Here is a 6,188-nt window from a genome sequence, read left to right on the forward strand (position 1 = left end):
GCCGAAAAAACGGCGCGCCAGTAGTAACCGTTAAGCCTCGACGGTAGGACGTCCGCCGTGCCTCGCTGTTGCGCGGTACTAAGGAGTGAGTACAGATAAAGTAAAAGTGAGAGAGATAAGTACAGCAGAGGAAATAGTGAGAGAGATAAGCCTAGCAGAGGAAATAGTGAGAGAGGAGTAGATATAGAGAAAGAATAGTGAAAGTGAAAATAACAGAGGAATTAGTGAGAGAGATAGGCATAGAAAAAAAGGAATAGTGAAAGTGAAACAACAGAGGAAATATAACAGAAATATAACGGAATAACAATAACGGAATAACGATAACGGAAATATAACAGAAATATAACGGAATAACGATAACAGAAATATAATAGAATAAAAATAATAGAATAAATATAACGGAATAACGATAACAACAAGAGTAAGTACCCTTCCCTTACTATCGATTTTCTATGCATGATCAATAATCGCGAGTTTGCCGCGCATTGTCGACCGCCGCGTTCTCGGGAGTGCCGTACGACCTTCGCGCGTCCGACAGTAGTATTCGACCGCTTATTGCTAACCACCGAAAATCCTTTGTCGAACCGACGTATAATCATTGTCCGCAATTTGAAGTTGTCGGACGCTCGCATTTTCGGGAGTGCCGCATGACCTTCGCGCGCATTACGCCTTGACCGAAAACGTTTGCCGTTATCCCCAAGTTTTCTTATTACGTCATTTCTTTGTCCCGCACCTGAAATAATCGCATGACCGCCGAATGTTCGCGCGCGGAATCCCGCATGACCTTCGCGTGCCCGTTGCCGTTGCTGTATATATTTTCGCCACCGACCTTTCGGGAATAGTTTCGGGTCGCCGTGTTGCTATCATCCGTGAAACGAGTTTTCCTTAGTGCGCGTCGTTGAATTCCTTTCCGAGTCGACCTAAACGTTATACGAGTCGTATTGGACCTTCGCTCGACCGGCCGAACTCAGATACATTGTCGCCTTATTTTGCCCGCACTTGTTACTATAGAGTGTCGTCAACATCGCGAACAGTGGTCAACCTTCGCGCGACCGACAGAATTCCTGAGCGCAATTGTATCGAACGAACTGAAATTCTCGCCGCGAATAAACAAACCGACGTTACGTATTCGAACCGTATCTGAAGTCCGAAACATTCGACCGAATGATTGTTCGTCTAAGCCGACTTCGTGCCGTAGTACGCCACTCGCGTCCCCAGTAACCTAAACCAGGCTGACCATAGCAACGGGTAGACCGCCGGGCTGACCTGGAAAATCCTTTTGATTAATAAACTTGAGTTACCCTTAAGTCTGATTTATTATTGACTATACCCACTTGATCGCCCCATCCCCCGTAGCTTTCGCGATCGGTGAGATTGGTAAACGCGTGCGCGAATTCTCCGACTGCCCTGATCATCGCCTAGCCGATAGCCACCGTCGCAGCCACTACGCCACCAGTCCAGGGAAGGAGCTATCATCCCCTGAACCACTAGCCGTCAACCGGGGCGCCCCTACGACGCCCCCCCCTCGATGTACCCGCTTCTGGGTTAAGAGCCGCCATGCCCCGAAACTTCTAGCTAGCCGAACGAGCCGCAGCCGTGGGTGGCCTTGGAAACCACCCGTTGCCCCCCTTCTTTCCCCTTCGCTCGATACGATCTAGACTCGACCGAATCGTCGCCTAGGACTTCGCGCTCCCGCTTCATTCTTCACAGGTGATAGCCGGCCACGCGCGCAAGAACACCGACGGCGACGAGGAGGGAGGCAACGGGGAACCACCCGACCTCACAGCGACCAGCAGGACCACCGAGCCGAGAACCAGCCAACGTTGCAGCGCTACCACGCTCTCCTAACGCGAGAGCACGGTAGCTGGCGCCCAACTTGATAAAATAAAGCTACACACGTTGTCTCGGCTGACTGCGTACCGCTGGTGACAGTGCGAGACCGGAGAAATACCGTCTGTTATTTTTCCCCTCCCTCTCCCCCGTCGCAAATTATTGGATGTCTTATGATTTCTCGCTTTTTAAGTCGTTTTGTCGAAATAACATTATTGCTAATAATTTTTTTGAACCTCACAAAAGCAATGCGCATGGACTTTGATCATCTTCGTCAATTTCACGAAATTTCATGATTTTTCAATTTTTTCGTAAATTTGACGAAATTTCAAGATTTTTCACATTTATCGTAAATTTGTCGAAATTTCATGAATTTTCACTTTTTTTAATTTTTTGCTTATTTTGTCGAAATTTCAAGATTTCTCAAAATTTTTTTTTAACCTCATAAAAGCAATGCGCATGGACTTTGCTCATCTTCGTTAATTTGACGAAATTTCAAGAATTTTTACTATTTTCGAAAAATTTTCGATGTCTCATAATTTTTCACGTTTTAGTAGGTCATTTTGTCAAAAGTTCATTATTTCTCAAATTTTTCTTTGAATCTTTCAGAAGCAATGCGCATGGACTTTGATCATCTTCATCAATTTCACGAAATTTCATGATTTTTTACTTTTTTTGTCATTTTCACGAAATTTTTTTGAACCTTACTAAAGCAATGCGCATGGACTTTGACACGTCTGACTTATGTAACTTGTGTTAGTCGCAAATTATAATCCCTTAGGCCAATGAACATACAGAAGGTACTCGAGGCCCATTACGAGTGAGGTATCATTGGCAAGGGTGTTGCATAAGGTATGTAATGGTGAAATAAAAAATGAAAATTTTCATGGCGAATTTTGATTTTTTCGTAAGTATATACATTTCTATGTATAGTTTTTTTCAAATATAAATATTTTTAAAAACTGATTGTATTTTCATAATCTACGCAAAAAATGTATGTTATTTGATGCATATATGTCTATACCTAAATTGGATCCGTCACGTTGAAAAATCGAAATGAAAATCAGGAACTTACCAAAAATCGTTAAAAATCCTAATTTTGAAATGGCTGCCAAATATTCAAATGTGAGTTAAAAAATCTGAAAAAATTCACACATACTCTGTGAAACATATGGAACAAATTGGCGTTATTTAAAAAAAAATAAAAATTTTGACTTTGCGCGTTGGTGTGAAATGGGCCATATATATATTTATTGACAAGTGTTGCACTTTGCATCAAAGGGCTATGCCCGTTGATTTGAATATATGAAAAATAACAAATAACAAACACTAATCGACCTTTTAACTTTTTCCGAACGCAAAACATATGCTTGAGGTCATCACAAAGAACTGTGAACGTGAGTATTTTTTTAATGTTGACTGAAGTTGTAAAGGGATAATTCAAACTAGTTATTATTACATTATTCTTTTATAAAATCACGTAGAAATGGGTGCACTCAATTCAATGCTGGCTAAATATCACAACCAAGAGCAGGTGAGGAATGCTGCTCTAATTAAAACAAATCACAAGATCTTCTCAAACATAAGTGTACGTAAAAAAATGATTGATCTCTAGTATTTTATCTGTAATTTTGATATGCAGCGTACTCTGAGTATTCCTAATTCGATATTTTCATTTCAGGACACAGTAAACGATGGACTCCAGCATTTGAGGAGGTCTTTACGTGATACAGTACACTTAGCTAAATACACTACCGATCTCATCATTATGGCACAAACAGTTCATAAGACAATAGAAGTAACAACAGAAAACCGATCGGTACAAATACAATTTGAAAATTTAAGTTGTATCGATGAAGTTGATGAGGAGGTCATTAGCGTAAATTTTTAAATCAATATTTATCAGGAAAACGTCGGTCAGAAAGTGGTAATTATCAAACGATTTTTTTTTGTAGGGAAACGTTTCATCGGATGCTCGCGCAAACGCTCCGTCTTTTTGCGAAGACGGTATAGTAATAAGAACTGGCGAAAACTCGGAATTCGAGTTTTCAGATTTTATTGTTCCGGACAATGGCTTGTCGAATAGGAGCAATGTGTCGGAGGAACATAAGTCTCTCCCATTCGTAAGTCTTAATCGTATTACTAAACATTTACAAAAAAATTATTAAAAATAGTCGCAATATCCTCCAATTTATCGTGTTTGACATTATTGTGTGTTACTGTTGTTATTTTGACATTTTTCGCTTTGTGCTTATTTAATTTATTATTTATATATCTCCATAAACTTTCACTATCATTGCCTACTTTACTAAAAACCATTTGCTCATACTTGTATTTAGCATCCTTCACGACTTTACGTAGCACACTATCATACCTTTTATAATTCTGTTTAAGTCTCATATTCATCGGTTGGTTGCGCCACATTTTGTAAAGAAATTCTTTGGTATTACATGAAATCTTTATTCCTTTGGTTATCCAATTTTTATGCGTTAATTCCTTACTTTTTCTTCGTTGGCACATTTCCTGGTCGCTTTGTTTACAAAATTTTTTATATCAGTAATTATTACATTGCATACCTTCTCTGGATCTTGCATTGACAATAAATTTTGCCATTGTTGCTTCGAAGCGATATATTTCAATTTTTCGTAATCAATGTAATTTGTTTGCATATTCTTTTCAGTCGAAGAACTTTCTATATCAAGTGCAACAATCAGCGGTAGATGGTCCGTAAAAAATTGTTTGACTTTGTAAGGATTGCAATTAATGTCGGTTTTTAGCAAAAACATTGTCAACACAAGAACCCATATTCTTATTTGCTTCATTTGGCTTCGTAATTTTATTGAATAACGGTATGTACTGATATTCTAGAAAATTTGACAAATACTCTTGCGAATTATCATCTAGTACAAGCAAGTCGATATTAAAATCACCCAAGATAAAGTGAATTTTATTATTTTTGTTTAACTTAACATATTCCTTAATATCCCTAATGAACGTTGTTTTGCTATAATTGTTGCATCTGTAAACTCCCGAGATTTTGATTTTAGTATTTTTACTTAAATTTATATTGCAACTCAATACGTTTAGACTCTTAACTTTGTAACGGGGAACTTATTCGGGGCGAAAATAAGTAATTTATCCGTTAGAGAAAATGGTGTATTGCGTTGCGAGGCTGACCGCCGCCTCGATTTGCTCGTTCGGACAGCTTCAGTCGTCTTACCGCTCGCCCCAGAGCCCGTGAAAATCCACACGTGCGAAACACGTGTGGCGATCCGGGTTGCCCACTGACTCAAGGTCGGGCAGGTTCTGTTATGGGCGATAGGAGAGGAAAACCAAAGGGCATTAAAAAATTAATTTCAATCGAGTATCACCAGATTCACAAATTTATTTCTCTTTGTTCAATAATACTAAGTTCAATAATACAAAGAGAAAGTTACGGCCGAGAGATTTCGCTAGAAACTTCGCGTTCGCGATGGGAGAGAGAAAAAACACGCACTATCTAATTTTATAATCGGTCGCACGCAATTACAAATGTTGTCGGAGACTTACGTCGCGGGAACGAGTTGACGCAGATCTCGGCGTGCTGTCGACGATGTCCACGGATCTCGCTGACTCCTTGGTCCTTCTTTTTGGCGCTTTCTTTAGGCGAGGTTTTCACTGCCCGGATTTACAGTTGCCCGCAATCCTCGATTGTCACCTCAGATCGCTCTGGGCAACCAAATATGTTGGGCAGTGAAAGATCCTTTCTTCGCCACTTTTTCCGCCTTCAGAAATGATTCTCCTATAACCAACACTAAGTCGCTCGGAAGTCCTTTTTCTTTCTTTTCTGCAATAGCCTTAGCGTCGTACTTTTCTAGCTGCCGGAGTGACCGCACGCGATGCTCTCCTCTCTCGCCGCCTTGCACACGCCGGCCGCCGGCCAGAGAGCTTCCGAAAACTTCTTTGGACATCTATTAATGTTTGTGGGTTTATATATATGGAATGGGTGAAAATCGAGGGAAAGCGCGGAATCGAGACGGGACCAAGTGGAAACTGTTTTTTAGCCAAAAATAAGCATGTAAATCGGTTTTTCATTTTTACCGCTCGTTTAAGGTTATTCAATAATAACCTAATAAACCAATAACCTTTTTGGGACTTGTAAAAATTTCCATGACGGAATAAACCAATAACCTTATTCGGACTTGTCGATATTTCGATGACCGAGTAATCCAATAACCTTGTCGGAACTTGTCGAAATTTCGGCAAACTGGATAAACCAATAACCTTTTCCGGTCATGTCAAAGTTTCGGCTAAACGGATAAACCAATAACCTTATTCGGACTTGTCGAAATTTCGATTACCGAATAAACACCAATAAC

The sequence above is a fragment of the Phymastichus coffea genome, unplaced genomic scaffold, assembly GCF_024137745.1.
Source record: "Phymastichus coffea isolate CEN01 unplaced genomic scaffold, Cenicafe_Pcof_1.1 PCOF00197, whole genome shotgun sequence".
Classification (NCBI taxonomy): domain Eukaryota; kingdom Metazoa; phylum Arthropoda; class Insecta; order Hymenoptera; family Eulophidae; genus Phymastichus; species Phymastichus coffea.